This window comes from Pteropus medius, unplaced genomic scaffold (genome assembly GCF_902729225.1).
Source record: "Pteropus medius unplaced genomic scaffold, Ma_sr-lr_union100, whole genome shotgun sequence".
Lineage (NCBI taxonomy): Eukaryota > Metazoa > Chordata > Mammalia > Chiroptera > Pteropodidae > Pteropus > Pteropus medius.
This window is the reverse complement of record NW_024349800.1, coordinates 35,327,523-35,354,117: the sequence shown is the minus strand read 5'-3', so window position 1 is coordinate 35,354,117 and position 26,595 is coordinate 35,327,523. Positions and strand designations below refer to the sequence as shown.

The 26,595-nt window shown below is 41.3% G+C and overlaps 1 long non-coding RNA gene and 1 other non-coding gene across 2 annotated transcripts; one reads left to right on the top strand and one right to left on the bottom strand.

Moving 5' to 3' along the window:
- Positions 1 to 1,294: 1,294 nt before the first annotated feature.
- On the bottom strand, positions 1,295 to 1,413 carry LOC120622420 (5S ribosomal RNA). The gene has a single exon (XR_005658480.1). It is a non-coding gene; the product is annotated as a 5S ribosomal RNA (ribosomal RNA).
- A 5,216-nt stretch (positions 1,414 to 6,629) lies between these two features.
- LOC120621670 (uncharacterized) lies at positions 6,630 to 26,592 on the top strand. The gene is made up of 3 exons (XR_005658234.1): positions 6,630 to 7,157; positions 25,106 to 25,206; positions 26,335 to 26,592. It is a non-coding gene; the product is annotated as an uncharacterized LOC120621670 (long non-coding RNA).
- The last annotated feature ends 3 nt before the right edge of the window (positions 26,593 to 26,595 follow it).

Below are 26,595 nucleotides of genomic sequence, written 5' to 3'. Positions count from 1 at the left end.
ATATGTCCAGACCAATAGAGGCCCTGGGTGTGAAGGTGCCATGGGCCACCTGTCCTGTCATTTGGCTCTTTCCCTAGATGAGAGCTTTCAAGACCACCTCACCAGGCTTTCAGGCCCATCTTCTGGGTCTGTGGCAGCCACTTACTACCCACTGCTTGGACCCTGTACTGACCCTACTGCCCACTCCCAGGCTCCATCCAACTTCTTGTTGTCTCTCGCCAGCTTTGGCCTTCCTCGACCTCTGCAGTTACCCAGAGAACAACCAAGAGAATTTCCAAGGTGCTCCTTCTGACAAGGTATGTGAGCTTGGGAGCATGAAGCAGCCAGAGACAAGTTCCCTAAAGGCTACTGAGTGATGGGCCCTGGGGGAGATGCTTGTCAGATGCTGGAGTGAGGGTTAGGGAAGAGGTGAGGAAGAGTAGCATTTGCAAAGAAGAATGTGATCCCTGTTCTCAGAGAATTTCTAACCTAGTTTGGGAGACCAAATACCAAATACCCATGAGGCTCCAGCAGCCAGGGGCAATGTGCGAGGTAAGAGGAATGTTGGGGTTGGGGAGGCAGATGGCAAATTCCTACATAATCCTTCATTCCCTTGAGCGAAAAGGCAGCTTACCTTCCTCCCCTGGACTTAGAACGAGTGTCCTGAACTTCATTTCCCTATAGAGAGGGCCTGAGATGGGACCTCAGCCCCAGCCCCTACCCCTACTTCTATATTGCCACCCCCGCAGAACTGTTCACCCTCAAGGTAGAAACCGTAGGTAGGTAAAGGATTAAAATGGTTTCTATATTGCAGAGATAGGGTAGGTAATTGAACAAAACCTGGATGTCCATCCTTGGGTCCTAAGCCCTGCCCAAGGCGCACCAAGAAAAGGGCCTTGGGCAGGACTTAGGACCCAAGGATGGACATCCAGGTTTTGTTTTTTTGACTACTCCAGTAGCTGTGCAATTCTGAGCAAATACTTTTTCAGCTCATCTGTCAACAAGAGAGTTGTATTACCTGACTGATTGATGATTGATTGATTTATAATATTTTTATTGTGGTAAAATACACATAGTATAAAATTTACCATTTTCAAGTGTACAGTTCAGTGATATTGAATACTTTTACATTGTTGTGCAACTATCCATCTCCAGAATTTTTTTCGTCATCCCAAACTGAAACGTTGTTGTTATTTATTTATTTATTTTTATTTTATTTTATGTTATTATATTTTTTAGGCGAGGCACCCTTGGTTAACCTCACAGATTGCAAGGACCTTGTCAGTTTACAATTCCTTATTTTTTTTATTTTTTACGCCTACAGCACCTGGTCTTCCTAGGTGGTCTCCCATCCAAGTACTAACCAGACCCGACCCTACTTAGCTTCCGAGATCAGACGAGATCGGGTTTGTTCAGGGTGGCATGGCTGTAGACTGAAACTCTGTAGTCATTTAAACTAAACAGTAATTTTTTTACTCTCCTCTCTCACCTCCCTGATAACCAACATTATACTCTGTCTCTACAAGTTTGACTACTCTAGATACATCTTATAAGTGGGATCATACAATGTTTGTCCTTTTATGTCTAGCTGATTTCACTTACCATAATGTCTTCAAAGTTCATCTATGTTGTAGCATGTTCTGAATTTCATTGCTTTGTGGCTGAATAATATTTAATTGTATGGAGATACCAAATTTTGTTGATCCATTTATCTATTAACAGACATTTGTGTTGTTTCCACTTTTGAGTTATTGTGAATAATGCTGCTGTGAACACAGGTGTACAACTCTCTCTTCCAGTCCCTGCTTTCAGTTCTTTTGTATATATACCCGGAAGAGGAATGGCTGAATCAAATGGTAATTCTTTGATTTTTGTTTTTTGTTTTTTTTGAGTAGCCACCATACTGTTTTCCAAAGTGGCTTCTCCATTGCTGCTTCCCACCAGTAATTCACAAAGGTTTCGATTTCTTCATATTCTTAACAACACTTGTTCTCTGTTCTTCTGATGGTAGTCATCCCAAAGGATGTGAAGTGATATCTCATTGTGACTTTGATTTGTATTTCTCTCACAATTAGCCATGTTGAACATGCTTTCATGTGCTTATTGGTCATTTGCATATCTTCTTGGGAGAAATGTCTATTCAGGTCCTTTGCCCATTTTTGAATTAGGTTGATTAGTTTTTGTTATTGAGTTTTAGGAGTTCTCTATATATTCTGGATATTGATTCCTTGTCAGATATGTGATTTGCAAATATTTTCTCCCATTCTGCAGATTGCTTTTTACTTTGTTGACAGTTTTCTTTGATCCACAAAAGTTTTTAATTTTGGTGGTCCAATTTGTTTTATTTTTTCTTTTGTTTCCTGTGCATTTGGTGTCATAGCCAAGAAATCATTGCCAAATCCAGTGTCATGAAGCTTTTCTCTTCTAAGAGCTTTATAGTTTTAACTCTTATGTTTATGTATAATTGTCTTGCATTAATTTTTGTGTATGGTGTTAGATAAGGGTCCAATTCATTCTTTTGCATGTGGATATCCAGTTTTCTGGGCACCATTTGTTGAAGCACTGATTTCTAAGATCTTGAATCAGTTAGAATATTTGTTCACCTTCAAGAAAATGGAACTGACTGCAGAAGCTAGAATACACGAGTTGTTATTATTTCACATAAAAGAAGCCATTAAAATGGGTAGGCTGTTTTCAGCAGCTATGAAGGCTCCAAGGGGATCAGGACTCTTTCTGTCTTCCTCTTCTGCCATTCATGGCTTCCATTATAGGTCGTCTATGGCTGCTGGAACTCCAGCCATAACCTGTGAATTACAGGCAGCAGGAAGGAGAAAGGGGGAGGGGTAAAAGGATGCCACTCTCTTTGAGAAGCCTAAATGCTGAAGACTTCCATTTAAATCTCATTGGCCATATCTTAGTCATGTAGAGGAGTAAAATTTGCCACCCAAATATGTCTCTTAGGCATAAGGATTATTTTAGGCTGCTTAGTTTCAAGAAATGGAAGGCTCGGGACGTTTTTCTTTTTACCTCCCCTTTTACAGGCTAAAAGAATTTAGATAGAGGTTCTGTAACAGGGAGAAAGCTATTATCAGAGAGAACTACAAAGAATATGGATGAGATGTGGTGGGCTGGGGAGAGTTCAGCAGGGCCTGGAGATCAGAGTCCTCTGTGTCTCATTGTCTCTGCAAGGCAAGGCAAATGTTTGTTTACCAAAAATTTGCTCTTCCCACCTCCCTGTGAATTGTCTTCCTCTCCCTTCTCCTTACTCAGGAAGACCTATAAGTGTCAACTGCCTGCCTTTGACCCTCTCTGTCTATGTGAGGCCCCTGTATGTATGAAATAAAATTTGTTTTCTCTTGTTATCTGTCTTAAATTAGCTTAATTATTAGACCAGTCAGAAGAGCCTAAAAAACTATGAGAAATTTTTTTCCTTCTCTATAATCACAAAGCTGTAAAGGAGTTTGGTGAATCTGGACTTTCCTCTGGGTACACTGCCATCCCAAATGAAATCAGGAAACTCCTACCAAGGAGGAAAGAGGAAAAGAATGTTGGCCTGGAAAGCTAGCAGCCTCTGCCTTGGGTATGCTATACACCTGAAATTCTGTGGCATCTGTCTCTTGGAGAAGAAAATAGTTGTAAAGTGCTTAGCTAACTGCCTTGCTCAGATCATGTTCTCAAAAATATGTTAGCTATTTTTTTTATTACACCCTGATCTCAGATAGCCTTGTTCCTCCACCTGTGCAGAACAGACAGTTCTTTGTATGATGTGATTAACAGACTTCAGAGGTATAAACTGCCCCCCAAGCATCTTCCATACCAATGCCTCAAATACACGTTAGGGCTGCAAGTCTGTTTATCTCTTCAGGCCTTATTTTCAATTCAAAGGGGAAGAGGCAGGAGGGGAATGGGAAAACTTAAGAACACATTCAGCCACCCTCAGCCTTGGTCTGTCTGGTGCTTTTTGCCTGGCTGCTGGCTGGGATCTGAGCCCCAGGGGAATTAGGGTGAGGAGGAAAGGGTCATGTGCAGCCCATAGAGTACAAGCTGAATGTACACCTCTCAGTGAAGGTGAAAACTAGAGGAAGGGACTGTCTGGCTGCCTTCGTGTATGTACAGCAGTGAGGGCATTTAAAAGTGGTAGAAGGTATGCTTTGCCTTTCCCTGGACACACAGTCCGGCACAACCCAGTTAACTGCAGTGAAACAGGGCAGGCTAGTAAGGCCTAGGATCTGAACCAGAACAACCTATCAGTGTGCAGAGTACCAGAAGATGTAGCCAAGCCTGGGCAGGGGTTTGCAGAAACCTGGGGTCACTCATCAGGATGTTTCAGTGATCCGTCAGAGATAGCAAGGCCTCAGACAGCACCAGGCTGGGCTGTGAAAGTCCTTCCTGGACAGGAGACTGTCCAGACTCCTGTCCTTAGGGCAAAGTATTAGCAGGTGCACATTGGGAAAGGCGTGGAGCTGGAGCTGGAGCTGAGACCTCATGTCAGAAACCAGGCCACAGGGGGACGACCTAGTAGCAGAGAAGGGAGCCCAAATGGATGTGATATTCAGAATATTGAATCATCAGCACGGCCAGGCTCCCTCCAGTCAGGGCAGACACAGGCCTTAGAAATGGGTCAAGGTCTTCCTACTAGGCCAAGGTCCAATCAACCCTTTATTTAACCGATCATGGGAAGGTCCTGGGGGGTGTGGCAGAGATTCAAGGGGTCTGGGTTGGCAGAGAACACTGAGGAAACATGAGGCTATAGCTATTTACCCACTGATATAGACACGCTTGGGTATTTTAACCACTAGTAAAACTGAAGCCATTCGTTAATGTCTGAGTATCAGACCTGGGCCCAGGAGGATAACAAGTGTGGCTTGAGGCTCCTGACTTTCCTACAGTCTAAGGTCATTGGGATGGACTGGGTCAGAGCTGAGCCCGCCCAGGAGACGACACAGACACAGGCACGCACTCGCTCCACTTGATTAAACCCCTTAGTGTAGGGGTCCCGAGTAGACCTTTAGGATTTCTATCTTGGTTGAATCAGCACTCTGGCTGGGGCACAGAGGCAGGTGTAGGGATACTTGGGGCTGGCACGCTGGAGATATGTGAGCCAGAAGGGTCCAAAGGTCAACTCCTGAGGCAAGGTCAGCCTGAAGGGTCAGTTTCTAAGGAGAAGGAAGAGAGCACAAACAGGATCTGTGGGACAAAGCCAACACCAGGGGACAGGCACCAGAGCCTGGGGACCTCCTGGTGGCATGTGAGGTACTAAGTCTTTGGCCAAGTCCGGGGCGAGGAAGCTGCTTAGGCCTGACCTCGTGTCAGTGCTGCCAGACCCCATCTCTGGACATTTTTTCCACCTTAAACTAAGGGCTTTGGCTTGAGGTTTTGCAAGGACCCCTGGGGTAGAGATCATTATCAGAGGAAGAGCCAGCCCTAGATGAGTCAAGGATTATTCAGGCAGGGGCTGCTCAGAGTATATTACAGTGGGATGAAGCTTCAGTATCTGGGAAAGCTTCTGAAAATTCCCAATCCAGAAGATGCAGTGGGAAAAAGGTAGTCTGAATCTTGGTCTGCTCCCAGAGATATTCAGATGCCAGACATGCATCAAATCTGGAAGTCACAGGCAAAATTACCTTGAAGCTAAAGAAGCTTCAGGGTCTCCCATTAGCATGGGCCCCTTCCAAGACCTTGGAGAGGCCCAAGCGATGTGTTCACATTCTTTTCCTTAAGGAGGGTGTCCCTAAATTATATAAGCGTGTAAAACCTGGCCCTAGCCCTGCCAGACGCCCTATGATTTGGAACCATTATTATGGCAGGTGGAAGACACCGACAAGTACCCATTCTAATCAGATAGGTAAGACTCAGCAACAAACAGCAGGTGGCTGCACCCTTGGTGGCTTGGTGACTTGACATGTACTTATTCATTTATATCTGATTTAAAAAATACCACACACACCTATTGTACTTTCAACTTCATTTTCCAGTCAATCCTCTCCACCAGCCTGTGAAATAGGCAGGACAGGTCTTATCACCTGTGATTTAGATGACAAAACTGAGGCTCAGAGAATCTAAGATGCCTGCTCAAGTTTGTAAGACTGGCTAGAGACAAAAGTAGGACTTAAATTCCAGACTTCCTTATAACCAGCCCAGGGCTCTTCAGTTTCCTGATTCAGAACCAGACACAGTCATCCCAAAGCACAGAATACAGATGTCCACCCCTCTCCCCCGGAGAGACGCCAAGTGGCTGCTTGTGACATAAGCATCTTGGTTCTGGGGACAAAGGAGGCACATGGAGACATAAAGCTCAAAATGTAACTTGGGTTTATAGAGTCAAAAAAGTCCAAGAACTTAGAGAAAAGGAAAGTTTTTCCATTTTTTTCCTTATTTTCTTTCTGAACTTTGCATTTCTGCTAATAACATAAGTCATTTGGAGCAGTTATATTTATACTAAATATAAACGCAAATGCTCAACCACGATATAGTTCAGTGGGCAATAATTTCTCTGCAGTATCCAGACTGGAAACAACAACTGGAGTTTTAGCCCTCTCCCCCTTACACACACACTCCACTCGTAACACACACACACACACACACACACACACACACACACACACACACACACACACACACACCCTGTGGCAATTCGAGTCTCTCAAAGCCACAACTATGTGGAAGAGGAAGATCCAGCCCCTACCCCAAATCTGAGCCCAATCCTTAGACATGGTTTGGCCTCGTGAGACAGCCCCACCCAGAAAACCTCAGGACCAATCCTTCCAAACTAAACAATGGAAGAAGAAAATAGCTACAGAGCGAGCTGCCCAGATCTCTTTATCCTAACGAGACCATGTGGGACCTCAGAATAGATAGGACCAGGTCTCATGGGCCCTTGAGAAACTGTGCATGTGGCACCTCCAGGGCAGGGCTGCAAACCTAGGGAGACTGCCGAGGAGCAGTTTGAAGGAACCATGAACTTTCTGGCCTCCCCTCAGAAGGTGTTGTCTACATTCTCATTCTGGATCACTCAGGGGTCTGAGATTCATTGGACAGCAGCTTTGTGTGTTCTTACAACTTTATGGCTTTAAAACTAGAGCCCCACTCTATTCTCCTGTAATTTGGCAAAACGAGCTCTCTTCCAGACCTTCCCATGGTATAGACTCCAACCAAGTCTTTTCCTTTTTCTCTGATGGGTGAGTCTGAACCTTTCCACTACCCTCAGGGGTTTTTCCTGCCTCTGCCCAATCCCTGCTGGTTCTCTGGATATCCTGAAAACAGGTCCAGTGTGCTTCTTTTGAAGTGTCACAACCAGGATTTAAGATTTGTGTTGTGGGATGTACAGAATTCCAACTCAATTCACTTGAAACTGCCCTTTATCTTATGGTTTATATGTCAGGCAGCCTCCAAGATGGCCCCATGATGATTCTACTCCTAATAGACACACACCGTGTAGTAGTTCCTTCCCACACTGTGGGCTGACCTGCATGACCAATAGGATATTGTGGAGATGAAGAAATGTGACTTCTGGGTCTGGGTCATAACAGACATTACAGTTTCTGCCTTGTGCTGTCTTGGGTCACTTGCTCTGGCAGAAGCCAGCTGCCATGTTGGGAGGACACTCAAGCAGCTCTATGGAGAGGTCTATGTGGGAAGGAATTGAGTCTCTCTGCTAACATTTAGCATGAACTTGCCATCCATGTGAGAGTCCTGAGATAAGAGGATCTCACACACAGACACAGAGAAGGTCAGCAAAAAGTAGAACGTTGAGGAGAAAGTTAAAGTATGTACATCAGCCCAACCAAGGAATATAAAAGTGAGAAGTTCCTAGTAACTGGACTCTGCACTTCCTTCCTTAACTATGTTTGACATTAATTCCTGTGCCCTGGTCTTTTGAAGGGAGATGGAAACACCATTTGCTTCTCTCTATTTAAAAATAATTAAGTGGATCAAAGTCAGTATTGAATTTTATGAGTTGTATTCCCCATAATTAGGGAAAGAGGGAAGAAGTTTGTGGAAATGTTCTACATATGGAACACAGATAGATGAGGGGGACACAGAGATGGAGACGATATGGTCCTTCTCTTTCGGTAACTTAACGTCTAAATAGATAATCACCACTGCTGGGGTAAAAATATCACAACTGCTAAGGGACAGTGAATAAACTGTCACTGCTTCTGAAGTCATCTGGCTAGATTTTCCAATTTGAGTCTGAAATAAATTGTGCCTATAAACTTCAATGTAAGGAACTCTGTAAAACCCACATTTGCTGTCAACTCCTTAAATCTATTTCCATTGCCATGTTATATGAAATGCTGAATTATTGAATGTCGTGGTAGCATTTAGTCATTTAGAAAACTGCAATGAGAAACTCAGGGTGATAATGAATGGTTTTGCTTTTTTTTATAGTATCATTATTTTCCTTTTTAAAAAACTGACATATAATTCACATACTATAAAATTTTAGTACAACTAAAAAACACTGTGCAGCCATCACCACTGTCTAATTCCAGGACATTTTCATCACTCGAAAAAGAACCCCTGTACTTGTTAGCAGTCACATCCCATTCTTCCCTTTCCTCGACCCCTGGGAACCACTAATCTACTTTCTGTCTCTATAGATGTGCCTATTCCAGACATTGTATATAGATGTAATCATGTACTATGTGGTCTTTTGTGACTGGCTTCTTTCATATAGCATAATGTTTTCAAGGTTCATCCATGTTATAGTAGGGATCAATACTTCATTCCTGTTTATTGCTGAGTAATATTCCATTCTGTGGATAGACTACATTTTGTTTATCCATTCACCAATTGATAGTCACTTGTGTTGTTTCCAGTGAGTAGATTTTAAGAAAGCTTGATCTAAGTTATAAATGATGTTTCCTGTCCCCTCTATTCTTGCCATAGAATGCCCCAGAAAGTGGTGTTCTCTGTTCTCACAGTGAATACTGTGTTCTGTAAGAGTAAAATCAGCTACACAGCTCTGGATCAGTCACAGGAAATCCCACGTCATGAAATTGCCCCCTGGGCATTTTTCTTGGTATGCAGGCAATGTAACCATTTTCGCAAGCCTACCCAAGTAGGCTTGCTAGAATTCCTTCCAGCCCTGGCTCCTGCAGAGAAAGCCTATTGTAGCCCTCATGTTTCCGATCTTATTGATAGCAGATGTGTTTTTACCCAGTCATTTGAAATAAATGATTACCCTGTCCTAGCCTGGAAATGAAGTAGATGACCATTCTTGACTGGCCACATGTGGAGCATTGTGTGGGAGCCAAGATGATGACTGGGAAGGAGTCCTTTTAAATGAAACCACATTATTCATTCGGCCAGCCAGTCATTCTGTAAGTATTCAGTCCTTCTGTAGCCTTGGCCTTGTACCAGGCACTGCTGGGGACAACACATCTCACTTCCTCTTTAAAGACCTGGTCTGGGCAGGAAGGCTATGAAATATCATAGTAGCTGATAATCAAAAAAAAACCAGCTTAAAGACAGGGAAGTTGCCTTGCACACATAAGATAATCAGATATTATGCCAACAAGACCAAAAGTCTGAACCCTTGAAAGGGAAAATAACTGCAAATAAGACACATCGTTTCTTTACAAAATTACATCTCCAGTTCATTAACTAAGAAATTAATTTAAAAAAACTAGGAAAATCTGGGTGTGCCAGTTAAGCTTTTACCTCTTGGCTCCCAATCCACCCTTAATACTCCCCTTTGTGATGCTGGCTGAGAATGTATACAAATGCATTTCTCCTTTGCCAGCAGCTCTCAGATAAACTGTACGAGTAGTGAGTGATCATAAGAGCCTGCAAGTCTAGAGTAGGGACATAAGGTTTGTTACTTCCTGTTGGCTACCTGTTCCTGACAGTGTCACCTCAGCAATGCATCTTCCCCTGGCAGTGGCAGTTCCTTCCAGGGAGCAGCAGAATCACCTTTATTGCAGCCCCATCCCAGAGACACCATCAGGATTCAGAGAGCAGCCCCTTCTCCAAGGCTAAGTTCCAGCTCCACGGAACGCTTCGTCTCATTCTAAGTTTTAGTAATTCTAGTAATTCCAACCTCTTTCCTTTGTTCCTTCAGCCCTAGGAGTGGCAGGAGCTTCCCACAGTTGCTACATCCATAATAAATTAGTATTCTCTTTTTGCCTTGTCAGTTACCTTATTACAACAAGTTAACAATTGTTTATTTTGAACTATCTATTAAAATAAATGGGTGATTTCCATTTCCTGATGACCTCTGAACCCTGACTGATAGAATGCATCCAGATAAGCTGAGACTGAGGATGCTGTCCAGGGGTGACCACTTCTACTCTGACCAGAAGATGGCCTGGAGTGAGTGCAGGGAAGTCCACACCCTGCAGGAGAGGGCTCCAACCACGCCGTGTGAGCCAGAGTTAGAAAGACTTTTCATTCAACAGATACATTCAATTTTATAGATATAAATCCCAGGAAGGAATACGAGTTGAATAAATGCTGTGTGGATGGTATACAGTGCATGGCAGCATCTTTGCGTATACATCCTGTTCATATGTGGATAATACGGAGTCCCTGAAGTCATACTATTCCTTGTGGTGTCAATAGTGAAGAGACTTGGTAGAGTCTCTTATTCTTTTAACGTTTCTTTCAAAAGATTCAATTTCTGAACTATAACTTATAGCCAAAGTCTTTAGACAATGGGAAAGGAAAGGAGAAACCACTTGCTGATGACAAAACAGAATGGCTGGTGAATTTATCACAGTTACAACAATTCCAGAAAGAAGAATGGACTCCTCTATTAGGTATAATACATAACCGTTTCATAGCGATCCCAGGGTAAGACTGTATCATGCTCTTCGAAGGCAGAGACAAATCTCAAAGTCCTTCTAATCCATCCAGTAACATTATAATTGCTACCGGTTGGTGAGGGTATTTTAAACATAGGAAAACCTTTTAAAAATAAGTTTGTTGAGAATTGTCGTGTCAGTCATGTTTACCTGAACACAAATATGCTTCTATTCATCTTGAAGGGTGAACGACCGCTGAAGCAACACTTTACCTGTTCACAATTGACTCGGGAGAGCTGAGCTTCTTTTTTATTGACAGTTTTTTCCATATTGTGAGCTTGAGAAACACAACAGTTCTCACTATCAGCTGAGCAATAAAAGCATGGAGATTACCAAACATACCTAGTTATTTCTAGCATCTTTCTTTTTATAAAGGAGGGGAGTAGACTTTTGAGGGCTACCAAACAGCTTGTAGGAAGTACCAAATAAGATTCATGTGCAAAAAATAACTTGCCAGTTTTTTTCTGAATTTTAGGGGAAGGAAACATCAAAAACAGTTTAGAAGGAGATTGAGCACTCACTTCAGATAGAAGCATAGGTATTAAGAACAAGGAATAGTTGGGCCTTGGCTAGCTGGCTAACAAGAGTCACAATGAATATTTTTAAACAAATAGACCAGAAGGTATCATCATCATCATCATCATCATCATCTGGCAATGTGGCTCTTTCAGAAGTGAGGAACTTTGTGTGCCTGTTTCGATAGCACCAAAAATTAAACAGTCTCTCAAGGAAGATATTCAGTTGAAATAAAGTATCTCTATTATCTAGGTAGATTACATAACAGATAAATAACTTTTTACTACCTTTGGTGAAAAGCAAACTAGAATCTCCAAGATCAGTATTGAACCATGCATCTTTACTTCATCACACACAATTAATTTTGTTTATTCATGTTATGTATATATATTTAAACATATACACTTATGTGTAAAGTTAGATGACAATATTATTTAAAGCTGTCAATCTTAGCTTTAAAATATAATTAATATTACATTATAAGAAAATATATACCATATTGAATTGACCTCTTTATTATACTACATAAGTTTTTAAAAACATAAAAGCTATGCTTGGTGACTCAGTACTTTTTTCTTTGTGAATTTTAATTTTCTTAAAAATTACAGGTAGCCAAAGATTTCTCATTAACTGAATAATCTATAATATTAGCCTAAGGTCTTAAAGTTGCCTGAAGATCTTGGAAATTATGTTTAAATTGCAATTACAAAATAACATAATTACTAGTGATATTAAAAGTTTGTCAGAGAGATGATGAATGGAAATTTCCATGGACAAAGAAAGTGAAGTAATGAAATCCAAAGGATTTGCAGCATTGTCTAAAATCCACAAGAATCGACCCATTTCTTTTCTTGTTATTAACACATTTATTGTTATAATTCAATTTAGCTGAACACATATGTTTGCATTCTCATAACCTTAAATATTTTGTGGGAAAATGATAATTTATTTAACCTATAAAACTAGTATCAAAAAATTAGAAAGTTCAAATTAATTTAGGCTTTCCCAATAAAACAAAAAATACCCCAAATCTTAGCTAAAATGAGATATACATTTGTATTATACTACGCACTGATAATATCAAGATGTTTTTATTACAATCATAGAGCAGTTTTTGAACCAAAATTATTAAGTCAATCTTATCCGTTCAATGATTTGCCTCTATTAACAGTATTGGTGAGCACAGATCCAGATATGATTCTGAATTTATCAAATATTAAAAATACTTCATAAAAGTTTTCCTTACTACTTTTTAATGACCGTGTATTGACTTTAATATTTTCTTATTTTCTGAATTCATGTGAAAAGTGCTTTGGCATTTGAAGCCTTGATCAGGCAGGGACAGACTGCCTCTCTTCAGGGCCAGCCAGTTCCTAGATAGCAAACTCTCCCCTGCAAGCACACCTTTGATATGCAAACCAAAGAATCAAGAGTCCACACTGTGACCATCTCTTTTATCAAAATCTCCCACACCATGCCAATATTTCCGCTGACCTAAATCACTCCAGGACCAGGTACCAAACACCTAGGAAATACTTCTGTAGCCCAGAGCTCACCGAAATTATTCAAACCATCTGATCCTAAACTCACTCAACATACTATTCTGCATACTATTCAACATACTATTCACCCATGATTTCTTGCAAAAACCCCCAATAAAGGTTCTGGGCCATGCTCCCCCTTGTCTCCTAACTGACCCTGGTGCTTTCCCAAATGGCCCTGAAGGGCATGCCCTGCCTCCTGTTTCTAGGGATCTATGAGTGTAAACTTCTTTGCATGATAATCATTTCCATGTCTGGATTTCTTACCATACCGTATTAAAACAAATCCCAGGTACGTTTTTAGAACAGACTGCTAATTGTTAGTTTGATAGATCCCTATAATAAGTACAAATAACAGAGTCCAATGATCTGTTAACCGAGCTTCCCCCAACGAAGCCAACCACAGATATAAAGGGCTACAATTACACACAAATCATCATAAATGGCCAATTACTTCCTCTCTGTGGGGAGGGGCAAAGGTTTTTCTTATTTACAGATGCACAAACAAGAACCACAAGCTTCAGTGCTATAACTTCCACCACGAGTCAAGCGCAAATACTGACACAAGTGCCTGCAGGAAAAACAAAAACAAAAATAAACTTCCGCAGGTAAACAACTCTGAGAGTCAAGAGCTGGACAGACAGAAAACTGTAGGCCCTCACTTTCTCTCATCCACTCTGGATCTTTCATGGTTTCATCCCACGCTATTCCTTAAACAAAAAAATGTTGACAGAAGACTGCAAGCCCAGGTCTCTATTTCACCTTTAGAAGTTCTCAGGGACTTCCCAGCACAAGCAGTGGTCCCACAGACCCCGACCCACGCTTCTAGCCTCTAAACTTGAAGGGAGGCATTCAACGATCCACTTCGTCCACCAGGCCTTTTCTCTGGTCAGCTTTTCTGGGGCCCAGACCAGGCTTTTCAAACTCTCCTTGGAAAGACAATAACTAGGTCCTCCCAGTTCCCAACAGGTAGACGCTCATGACTTAGAGAACCACATTTCTGTTTCTAATATTTGAAACCGACATCTTAACCACAACAGACAGATAGGTGTGACCATCAGATTTTGACACATGAGAGCTCTGAAAACGAGCCAGAAATTTCCTGGTTGGTTGAAGCAGCCCAGAAACATAAAGGCCGGGAGGCACAAAACATCTGAAGATTACGTTTTCTGTGAGGTTCTTGATCTAGGGGCTGCTCTCTGCTTTAGAGAGTCCTTGTGAGGGAGTAGGAGCTCTCAAAAGTGCAAAATTATTAAAATAACAATAACAATCAATTGTTAGTCAAATGAAGTATATTCCTTCAGAGTTAGCTGACCCTCAGCTGGGTCTATTAGGGCATGTTCTCCTATGATAATTAAAAGGTCACACAAACATCTTTCTTTGTTTCCAAGTTTGTATCATTTTCCCAGAACAAATCTTCCTTTCTGAAAAGTAGAAGCAGCAACCAGAAGTAAAAGCAACTTCAAGTTTCTGGTTCCTGAAAATAATGAGATATTATTACCAGATCATTTTAAAACAGCCAGATGCTAAAAGTGTTCATAGGCTTTGAGTTCAAAATTCTACTCCTAAAACCCTATTCTACAGAAGTATTTGTAGTTGCACGAACTCAAAGCTTTATGCTCAGAGATGCTTATCTCAGTGCCCTTAGTCACCGCGAAGAGCAGGAAACAGTCCAATGGGTTCACTAATGTGCAGCAAGAGGCTTCAACTCCTTTGACAGCGACTTTATCCTCATTCCACTTCTTACCAACTATGTGCCCTCAACGCCTTTATTCTTGGTAAAATTCGAACTAACTATATCCAGGGCTGGATTACCCAATAGGCAGGTGTGTTTAGGCACTAGCAAATCAGAAGCACCAGAGAAAATGCTTTTGAAAGAATTTATGTTTGATAGAAAGAAAAAAAAAAGGCACCAAATAGTCACAATAGAAACCTTACGTACACTTTTTTATATTTATTGTATGTTGCTAAAAAGAAACTACTAGCCCAAAATGGAGTCACTTGTGGTAAGCTCTGCCAAGACTTAATACTTAACCTGACTGCAGTTTCAGCCTTACCCAAGAGTGGAATTTTAAACCAATCAATCTAGAATTTCCTGGTGAGTATTAGTGAGGTAGGTAACCTCCAGGATAAAACCTCCTACCTCCCCCTAAGGGAAGGTGACCTTGCCTTAACTTTCTTGTCCTATAAAAGCCTTCCATTTAGTGCAGCTCTTCAGAGCACCTTTGTATTTACTAGATGGGATGCTGCCTGATTCGTGAATTGTTCAATAAAGCCAATTAGATCTTTAAATTTACTCAGTTGAATAGTTTTTTAACAATGTGTTTTGTTTTTTTAGTTTATGAACGGCTTGGTGGTACCAAGATCTTGTCGGGGAGAAAAATTTTCCTTCTATCCTCTTAGGTTTGAGGTTTCAAGGCCTGTGAATTAAACCGACAAGATAGACTATCAAGAGAAAAGATGGATTTTAATCACATGCGTGTGGGAGTTTACAAAAAAAATATGATTCAAAGGTGCGGTTAGAATATTTAGCTTATTTACCATTTTAAGAGATGAAGGAGGGGGTAGGGCACAGTATGGGAAAGATAAATGAGCTCTTTAGAGAGTGAATGGGGGACATGATAGTTTTGTGGCAGTGTCCGAGAGTGGTGCTAATTTCTCTCCAAAGATTAGAGTTGCCCCTGGGAAGGAGATTTGTAACTATTGAGGAGGTTCTGCTTTTAGGCAGCTAAGGGATTTCAGGAACTCAAAATATTTCTATTCTAACTCAAAATATTTTTATGCCATAGTCACAGAGGCTTAAAAGAGGACCCCTTTCATCTTCTCATACTCAGGGGCTCCAAAGTTCTTAATAACCACAAGTACTCTTTGTCAGTGACTGGGTGTTACAGGGATAAATTACTCAAGAATTTGGGAATGAGGGAATTAAGACTGCTCCAGATGTTGAACTATAAACCCTATGACTAATGGATCAGAAAACAGATATGCAAAGTCACTGAAAGAGGCTCAGCTGACCAGCAAGACTTGACTGATTAAATATATTAGCATACCTAAAAAAAATATATGTCCTTTGGAATGAGGCTGTTTTCCACTCCCAAGTAATTACTCTGCTCCCGACTGCTCGCCTTTAATGTGGACATCTCACAAATGTTTATGAGTTTGAATTGGAATGGAAATGAATAATACCCTCCCACCCCGTTTATTGACCACCAGGTGCCAGATGTGCTAAAGTTCTTGAGCATATTATCTTATTTGAGTCTCATAATAGCCCAAAGCCAGTATTGTTAACCCATTTAACAAAAACGTTTAGAGACAAGCCTGTTGCCCTAGTTCTAGTGATAGCCCCAGCAATCTGATGGCAGAGCTAAGGCCACGCCTCAGAATCCAGACTCCTGTCCTGCACGCTGCCAGAGTCCAGTCTCCATTCCAGGTATCCGTCACCTGGATCTTGAGAGGCTTTACTCAGATCCCCCCGGCCCGAATTTATGACAGTGAACCACACGGGTGAGAAATAAACTCAGCATTCCTGCCTCTCATTAAGGTAACACACAAGAACATTAATCTTGCAGGGTCTTCAGCCTCCAAGATGCCTAAAACCTAGAAGGTGTCAGACCCAAGCATCACTGGACAAAAAAAGCAGAAAATCCCTTCCTGAGCCCTGATTCTGCAAGTGACTACCTGCATGATACGGGAGAAGTGGCTAAGCCTCTCTGGTCCAGTTTTCTCATTGTAAAATGAGAGCAGGAGACCAGATCTCATCTCAGCACTACCATCCTGGCATTCCGTAGGTTCAGTAAAAAAGGTAAAAGAATCCATAAGGGTAGAGGTTGCAAGGAGAGAGGCCGAAGTGTTTCCAATCCTACGGATGGAGATATTTTTAGATTTGATCTGGTTCTCTCATGCATGTTGCATGTTGTAGGATGGTTTTCTGGGTCAACCTTTCTCAAATAAACTGTCATTTAATCCATGATCAGGACAGTTGCCAGGATAGAGTAACCACTTTTCTCATACTAGTATTGGCTGTTTTGAGATTGCTTTGCCCATTATATGACTAACCTTTGACAACTTGTGATGTAGGGGCTACACGTGTCCTTAGTTTGAAAGAATTATCCTAGAGGGAGTGGTTCTAGTCCATCAGATGTGCAGTTTCTCCTCTACCTTTTTATTCAGGCATTCAGTCAGTCATGTGTTCTTGAGTGTGGGGGGAGAGGAACACACTTTCCTCTACCCCCAAGGTTCTTTTTGCTGGTCTAATAATCAAACAGACATGAAACAGATTAGCAAGAGAAAATAACCAAATTTAACACATACATGTGCATGGGAAGCCCACATACATGAGAGAGTCAGAGACCCCACATGCAGGAGAGGTTCAGAAACAGAAAGGATAATTGAAGTATATAAGACATTCTGAGCTAGGGATGAGATCATGCACCTTGGAAGCTTGGAAGGGTCATTGCAGGATGATAAGGAGAGCAGATGTTTAGTGAGTAAAAGCCTGCCTTGCCATATAGGTGGGTCAAAAAGAGATTATGGCTAATAATCTCTTATTATGGGTAAGTCCTTAATTCAAGTTCTTCTAAGTAAAGAGAAGGGCAGGAGTTTCTCTTGAACCTGAAGCTAAAATTGCTCTTAGCTCAAAATAATCTACATGCCACTGAGGCACATCTTTGAGTGGCTTGTTCTGAACCCCCATTGTGCCTACTTCATATTAGAACATGTCGACGTAAGAAAAGTCCTAACCTGTAGAGAATTTGAATGACTTTTTTGAGCCAAACCAATGACAATTGCCAGGAAGCAAAATCTCAACGGATTAAGAAAATGCTCCAGAGAATTTTTCAGAGTTTTGCAGCATATTTTATACATTAGAACGAAAGGAGGAGACGTGAGAAGGGTTCACTGATGATAGATGAAGAGGGCGAGAGAAAGCAAAGTGGGGAAATCTCTGAGATTGGATACAAAGTAAAATGAAGGGACACTTCTTTTACATTAGTGGGTACAGGAGAGTTAATAATTAACATTTACAGCACACAGCAATGATATGCTGGTATGCAAGAGAGAAGATAATTATAAAAGGTTCTGAGGTCTCTGGGCTGTGCCCTGAGGGGTCTGGAAAAAAGGGATCACTCTGACATTCCAAAGGTGTGTTATCTTAGATGCCAAAAGACAATAAACAGGCTTACTTAAGGTAGATTGACCTTTGTCAACAAAGATGTAGGCCCAGGATGTAACTATCTGCCATAACCTGCTTTTAGTTAGAAATTTTTATGCTCAGACCATCCATCCTCTGTGGTTTCTTTTGGTCTCTGAGTTTGTACGGACTGCCATGCTGGCCTCCCCTAAGCTTGTCAGGTTTAGTATGTAGCCTTTTTTTTCGTCCACAAATACAATGGTGAAAATAGAACCCCTACCACCAAGAAGCTTACACTAGGGAAGGACATTAATCTAATAACCATACAAATTTCCATTGCAACTGTAACAAGTGCTTCAAAGGAAAAGCACAGATGCCCTGAGAACTTAAAATTAGGAGGTCAGAGAAGCCTTCCTTTGGGAGGTGCTGTTTGAACTGAATTCTGAAAGATGAAGAGTAGTTGATAGGTGTCAAGAGAAGGAAAAAGTATTCCTGGAAAAGGAAAGAGCATGCGCAGAGGTCTATCGTAGGAGGAATCATGAGACTAAAATGAAGCCAGTGTAGTGGAGCATAAAGATCAAGAGGGTGTCAGGGAGGTAAAACTTTTCCTCTACCCTCTTAGGTTCAGAACTAGAGGCCTGTGAATTAAACTTACAAAAGACAGTTTAACAGGAGAAAGAAATATATTCATACGCAAAAATACATATCGAGCTACAAAAGAAGTAGTTCAATAAATAGTTAAAGTTAGAGGTTTCTATACTTAATTTAGTAGAGAGAAGGGATGATATAGAAAAGGCCACTATGGGAAGAACAAATGACTTTCTTTAGAGAGGACAAATAGGTTGCTAGGACAAAGGGGAGATAAGAAAGTTTGTGATAATGCTCCTTGATGCACTTACAAGTGGTGGTCTTCCCAACTTCTTCATGGGCATAAAACTCCCCCGGACGGGGGTTTATGGTAGGTTTACTCTTGGTCTCTCCTTCTCATGAATAAACGCCACCTCGAAGAGAGAATTTGTGGCAGCCTCATTTTCCAGAACTTTTTCTTTTAGTCATATAAGCTCCAAGAAGGCCTTTTTCTGCATCTGTTGAATCCCAAATGTCTTCAGCTTAAAATAATCTTTATACCAATTCTGGGATTCTAAGTGGGTCCCCACAGGGGGCTGATGCAAGGCGATGCCTGAGAGGTAGCAGTAATGTAGGCAGAAGGCAAGAGAATTAAAAATATTAATCAAGCCATTCAGAGACTACAATATGTTGATCAGCCCTGCATCCAGGCCAGGAGGACATCTTCAGAACAAAGGAAGATTTCTGCTGAGATTGCTAACTGCCCATTCTTCACACTTGTGAAGGGGAAACAGGAACCAACAGTCATTCCCAATGGCTAAAACCATGGGGAACTTATGGATTAAAGACTGAGAATTGCCAGCAGGCCTTTCACACTACATATTCTTACCTTTTCACAGCTATATACCCTTCCTTTTCCAAACTGTATGTCCATATCAAAGGAAATGGGTTAACAAAGTCTTTTAAACAATAACTCACAGGAACTAAAGAATGATATATAAACTGAATTCCCTGAACACTCGGCCCCCCTCTACTCACTATCTTTCTTGATCCATCCCTCTCATGCTCTGTCTGAGAGGAGACCACACTCTGTCTGTGGAGTGTTACCATTTTTCTAATAAACTTTCCTTTTGACTCTAACTTTGGCATGTTGTGCTGAATCATTTCTTCACTCTCCCCCAAAGAACTCTCTTCTTCTCTCAGTACAGGGCTTGGTCTCCCCGTCACTTAGAGGAATTTGCCCTGTCCTGCATCGGCAGGAGCTAGATGACAGCACATTACAGTAGGCTGTGTTAGTGTCATCTATTTCCTTAGAACAATGGGAAGAATTAAAGGTTTTTAAGAAGGAGAACTACAGGATTAGGTTTGCATTTTTTGAACTTGGGGTGCATTTGAGAATTCCAAGAGTTGATGAATAGGCAGCTAGCTGGATGTACGGTTTGGAACTCAAAGGAGAGCTCTAAAGATTTTTGTATGAGTCATCTACATATAGATGGTAATTATAGACCCGTGTGAGGATGAGATTGCCTAAAGAGGGAATGTATAGGAACATAATGTTCCTTCCCACCCACCTGTAAATTAGAAAGAAAGAGAGATGAGGGGTGGGGTGAGCACAGGCAAAAGAAAAGAAAAGAGTTATAGAGAACAGGAAAGAACCCATTTCTAAGTTTGCAGATAGTACCTGTATGAAATTGTAACTATACTGTTTCTATTACTTCATTGCAACTCCAACCTTGGAGTCATCTCCTCATCTAACATGAGATTAAAAATCCCTACTTCAGCTACCTTCTAGGGACCGAAGAAACTCGAATAAATATGAAAAATACAAAGTATTATATTGTTATTGTTGCTATTATTACTATTGTTGTTATATCACTGTTGACTGACAAGGGAAGTGAAGCAGAGAAAAATAACATTTATTGTGAGTTCGCTAATATGCCACGCTATGCCAGATAATTTGCATTATTAATCCTCACTACAACCATAACAAGGTTAGCCCTGTTTTACTCCCACCATACATACACACACACACACAGAGGAGAGAGAGATAGATGTTTTCCAGCACAAACAGTGCAATACAATCAAAGAGAATATCAAATATCACAGGGTCTTACAGGTGGGGCTTGGGCTGCTCCTCCAGACCAATAAAGCTATTGGTCCCACACTGGGAAAGGAAAGATGGTCCCACACTGGGAAAGGAAAGAAGAATGTTGGCCTGGGTCCCTGCTGCTCTGCTGCTGCATGCTCGAAGTTTGGCAAGTGGTGTTTATTTACTCGTGTATGTCATCACAGGCTTTTTAGATGAAAGTTTGGTAGCTGTTTATCTCATCTAAAGAGATAGAAATTTACAAAATTCCCATCTCTGGGCCATGCAGATCAAATCCTATTATATCAAAGGTTTTCCCAAGCCTCAGGCAATGAAGTTTTCAACCTTTCAACTATTTTTCTCTTGGTATAGGAACAACTCCCAATAGAACAGCAAGGAAAAGCCAGACAATGTAGGTGCATAGTTACTCACCTATGAACAGAGAACCTTAAACACTACAGAGGATATATAGATATATACATTAATCTCCAGTTCCTGCTCTCAATGAGTTGACACTCCAGATACTATATAATAACCACCCTACCAGACATTGCAAGTGAGAAATAGCTGCTCTTGTTTAAGAGGAAGGTCAGAGAGGTTGCTGTGACTAGGATAGTTGAAGACAAATCTATAGAAGTGCTGCTCGAGTTTTGAAAAAATGGCAGAGTTCCGATAGGTGCATAGGAGAGCATTCCAGGCAGAGGGAACCACATAAACAAAGGCACAGAGGTCAGAACTAAGAAAGGCAGGTTTAGGAATAAGGACAGGACTTGCCTGACAGGAGCAGGAGTGCATGTTGGGGAGCAATGATTTAAATAGTGGATTAGGAGTATATAATAGAGGGCAGTGATTGCTGAGTCAACAACCAGATTCTCAACCTGGGAACTATTGACATTTTGGACAAGGTTGTTCTGTGTGCGGAGTCGGGGTGGGGCGGGGATGTGAGTCTCCTATGTCTTAGAGGGTGGTTAACAGCCTCCATGCTTTCTACCCACTGGATGCCAGGAGTACCCTCATTCCCAGTTGTCCCCTCCACTCAGTTGTGATACAAAAAGAGTCTTCACACCCAACATCACTCATTGGGTTGAGCACGACTGGGTTAAGTCATCGTGATAGTGTTACCGGAGAGTGGTCATCCTCTCCCGGCACGTTGTCCAGGTTCTTGATGTCTCGAACAAAGAATTGAGCAAGACTCCGAAATACAGTAGAAAAGAAAAGATTTATTAGAAGGGAAAGTACACTTCCAGACATGGAAGTGGGCCTGAGCAAGAGAAGCGTGGCTCAAAAGGCCTGGTAACAAAGCCTACAGGAGTTTTTATCCCTTTTTGCTGTGGGTGGTTACTTAGAGTGGGCTTCCTTGATTGACAACTAAGATTGACAGGACCTAGTGATTCATCATTTTACTTTCTGCACATGTTTGTTCCCAGAATTCAGTCTGTTATAATGATATCGATGAACTTCTGTGCATATGCATCATATTATAATGATGGTATAATGAGGCTCAGGTGAGTTGAGGGTTGTTGAGGTCTTCATTGGGCAGGTGCGAGTGACTGACTTAAACTGGTACCTAATTCTCCGCCTACTGGTTTCTTCGTATGAGTTAAAAAATGCCTTCTGGCTTTCTTAATTGTGGGCAGATTAGGGTGGACCCCTTCTAGGATAGGATGACCTCAATGTCTTTGCTGGCAGACCTGAAACCTTCTAACTAACTTTATTGCCTAGCTCTTTTCTAAGAGCCATGAACCTCTTTATTATTGGTATGGAAGGTGAGGGTCTCTTCTTCTGTATCTGCTTCCTGCTGAGAATGGCCTTAGGCCCTGCCTACAGGAGTTTCATGGAGCTCATTCCCTTTCTGCCTCAGTCAGTGTGGGGTCTTGGGTTTCCTGTTGAAGTACCACCTCAGTCCCTAGACAAGGAAAAGATGATACAAAATTATTTAAATCTTATATCTATTAATTTCTATTATTGATTTGCCTATTAAGTGAGTAAAGAGAAACAGGTTTGGTTAATTGTTTCTTAAAGGGTAAAATCCACTTTCCTCTCAGACTCTAAAGGGCCTGTCAGGCTTAACATCATTTCTGCTACCAATAAGCTGATGACCCTTATCAATAGCCAGAGGATCTGAGTCCCAGGGCAATTATCAGAATTTGAGGGAGAGAGCCTTTTTCCAAAGAAAGGAGGGAAGAAAACTTAACTAGGTTTACTAAAAAGATTAACTCTGCAAGAGATATCCCATTTCATTTCCTGCCAAAAGATTAAGAATTTTGCAAGTGATGTCCCGTCTAAATAGTGTACATTATCTGTGTATGATTTTTCTAAGGTTCAACAGGTTCTCCATATACCATCAGGGCTCCCATGCTCATGACCCCATGACTGTTACCTACAGCCCATAGAGAATTCATCCTGTTGGTCTCCAGCGTCCAGTTTGGGTGGTATCCTTATTCACCAGCCCCTACCTCAACATACCTGGACAATGCCACTAGGGGAAGAAGAATAGTGAAATGCGGCAAGCCAAGAGATAACAAGGGTGGCCTGACATCTGAGGGAAGATGAAAAACCTAAAACAAAGATATGCAACAAAACCCATGGAAAGTTCTGAAGCAATTTAATATTCACATCAAACCTCACAGTCATTAGAGTGGGTACTATAAAAGAAAAACAGAAAACAACAAGTGTTTGCAGGAGTATATAGAAATTGGAACCTTTGTGGACTGTTGGGAATGTGAAATGGTACAGCCTCTGAGGAAAACAGTATGGTAGCTCCTTAGAATATTAAAACTCAAACTATCATATGACCCAGCAATACCACCGCTGGGTATATATACCCCTAAAAATTGAAAGCAGTGTTTCGAAGAGATATTTGTATACCCATGTTCATAGCAGCACTATTCACAATAGCTAAAACATGGAAGCGATCCAAGTATCCATTGATCGATGAATAGATAGGCAAAATATGGCATATCCATACAATAAAATATTATTCAACCTTAAAAAGGAAGGAAATTCTGCAATATGCTACAACATAGATGAAACTTGAAGACATTTATGCTAAGTGAAATAAGCAAGTCACAAAAAGACAAATACTGCATGATTCCACTTATACGAGATACTTAGAGTAGTCAAATTCGTAGAGACAGAAAATAGAATGATAGTTGCCAGGGGCTGAGGGAAGGGAGGGGTGGGGAATTATTTTTTAATGGATATAGAGTTTCAGTTCTACAAGATGAAAAGTGTTATGGGATGCATGGTGGTGATGGTTGCACAACAACGTGAATGTATTTAATATCACGGAACTGTGCACTTATAAATGGTGAGGATGGTAATTTTTATGTTATGTGTATTTTACCACAATAAAAAAAAGTGAAAAAAAATTAACGACAAGAATGATGGAAAAATGTTCTATTTCTCTCTGAACATTGAGTCCATTAGCAATAAAACAACACATTGTGATTGTCCCAGAGTTAGGCAGTGAAATACTGGCCAATGAGACCTGGCATCAAGCCAAATGGAGCCCCTGATTAATGCCAGCTGGATGTTTAGAGGTTGACGTAATGTTTTCTTGCCCTCTGTAACAGGCAGTTTGTTGATATTAAGATTTCCGTGAAAATGTTTACCATTATTCTGGCTTTTCCTAATTAGTTTCTAGAACCAAAGACTTTCCTCAGGGACTCTGACATGGGGAGTGGGGTGTCAAGGGCAGTGTTGGAACAGAGTTCCCAGTGGAACAGTGTGCAGCTGAGTGACCTTGTGCAGCTCAGCTTTCTCCATGTCTTCACAGGCCCTTCTGAGACGTGTTCCCTTCCAGTTTGGTCTGGAAAGAAAGACTGGTGAAATACTTATGGTGGAGCCTAGGAAGTGTTTTAAAATGTTATTCTATTACTATTAGAATGCATATTTGAAATTTCCATTATAATGATAGCTCACATTTATCGAATACTTATTATCCTTAAAGGTATCACCAACCCAGCATGAGAAGGCTGAGGCTTGGAGACGGTAGAAGATCTGCCAAGGACACGCAGACAGTAAACTTGTACACGGAGAATGTGAACCTAGTTCCATATGTCTCCTCTTAACTTTCACACTGCATCAGTATTCAGCAGTCAGGCCTGCCTACATTGGCTGCAAAGGAGCCTCTCTGGCCTTCACAGAAAAGAACCTCCCTCCACCAATATTTGCTTTATATTAAGCCTGGGGACGTGCAGCATCTTGTCTGAGTTTCCTCCCTGACCAGCTTCCACCTAACAGCAACTGAGAACTTACGACTGCTCCCTTCTTTATCTTAAAAAGAAAAAAAAAGTTTCTTTTATTTATTCAATGTAGAAAATTAGAAAAGCCCTGAAAAGCACAGGAGGGAAAAAAAATCACGCATAAGTACAAAACTTTGAGCTAATCTTTTAGAACAGCTTCGCGTACAACACATTTTTCAGAGGCCTTTTGATCCCAGCCTCTCCACCAGCTCCTGACTCACCGGCATTGGTAGTGTTCACAGGTGGCCCCCCGAAGGAGTTAATGACGGAAGGCCCAGGAAACCATGACCTAGCACCCCCAAAGTCCTAGGAGCTTCTGCCTTTACTCCTGTGGGTGAGTAATTTCCCAGAGTGGCCCCTGCAACACTGTCTGGTCATCCTCTAGCCTCAACTGAAAGTTGGAATTTTGGAATCAACTTTTGGAGAAACTTGAAGACTTGATACACAAAAAATGACACACCCCTTTCTCCCCAAACTTTTTATCCTGAAACTATTTGATTCAAATCTGAGCTGTTTTAGAAGCCAGGCAACCTACCCAGGCTAATATGAGATATACAGTTATAGCCCTAGTAATTATTCAGGTCATAAGTCTCCCAAACCCTATTTCCCTAGACTGCCCAATAGAAATGTAATATAAACTGCATGTGTAATTTTTAATTTTCTAGTAGCCACATAAAAAAGTAAAAAGAAACAAGTGAAATTAACTTTAATAACATTTTATTTAACCCAATATATTTAAAATATTATTGTATCAGTATGTAACAATATTAAAAATATTATTAATTTTTTTAAGTCTTTGACATCTGGTATATATTTTACCCTTACAGCACATCTCAGTTTTGAAAAGCCACATTTTAAGTGCTCAGTAGCCACAAGTGGCCAGTGGCTGCCATATCAAACAGCATAATTCCATACCGATTTTAGCTCCATTTGCTGACCGGCAGCAGCCACCCTGACCATATCACCATTCTCAGGTCATTTGCGGGGTAGTTCTGAATGCTCCAAGAGTGGTACGGACAAAAAGGAGATCTATAATAAATCTGACAAGTCCAGTGACCAAAAGAAACCTCACAGGGTGATCGGACCATAAATTCTTAACTGGGCAGGTAGTCACACCCCAGGCATATAACCTCCCTAGTAAAAAGTTAACTTTGCCTTAAGCAAGCCCCATCCACTGTTTTTGTGCATCTAGGTTAACACACCTTTGAAATGCCTTTTTTCAGATCCCCTCAGAAGTATAATCACCCTCAAAGAAAGCACATAATCTTGTAAACTATCCTGTAATCCAATCCTGCCTGGTTTTCTCCCACCTCCCTGTAATCTTCCTTACATTCCCTCCTTAAATCCAAATATATATGTGAAAAAAAGGCTGAAAAACTGTCATTCTCAGGAGCATTTGCAATCTTGCTTCCCGACAATGTCATCAGCTTGACTCAAGTAAACTCATAAAAATTCTCTACAGGTTTGGCTGTTACGTCGACAGTGGAAGAGATGGAGAGAGGGCCTTTCTGCACACTGGGTGGACCCTGCCCTCCAGCATACCCGTTGGCCGGAAACTGAAGCTGATGAGAGTCTCTGCAGATCTGGTGATGGTTCAGTTCAGCATGGTCTCAATATTTAAGCGCAGATCACCATCGGGAAGGCAGAAGAAGCAGATCCCAATCCCTTATCAGTCTTCCCAACGGGTTTCTATTGCATGCACAATAAAGTTCAAACTCCGCAG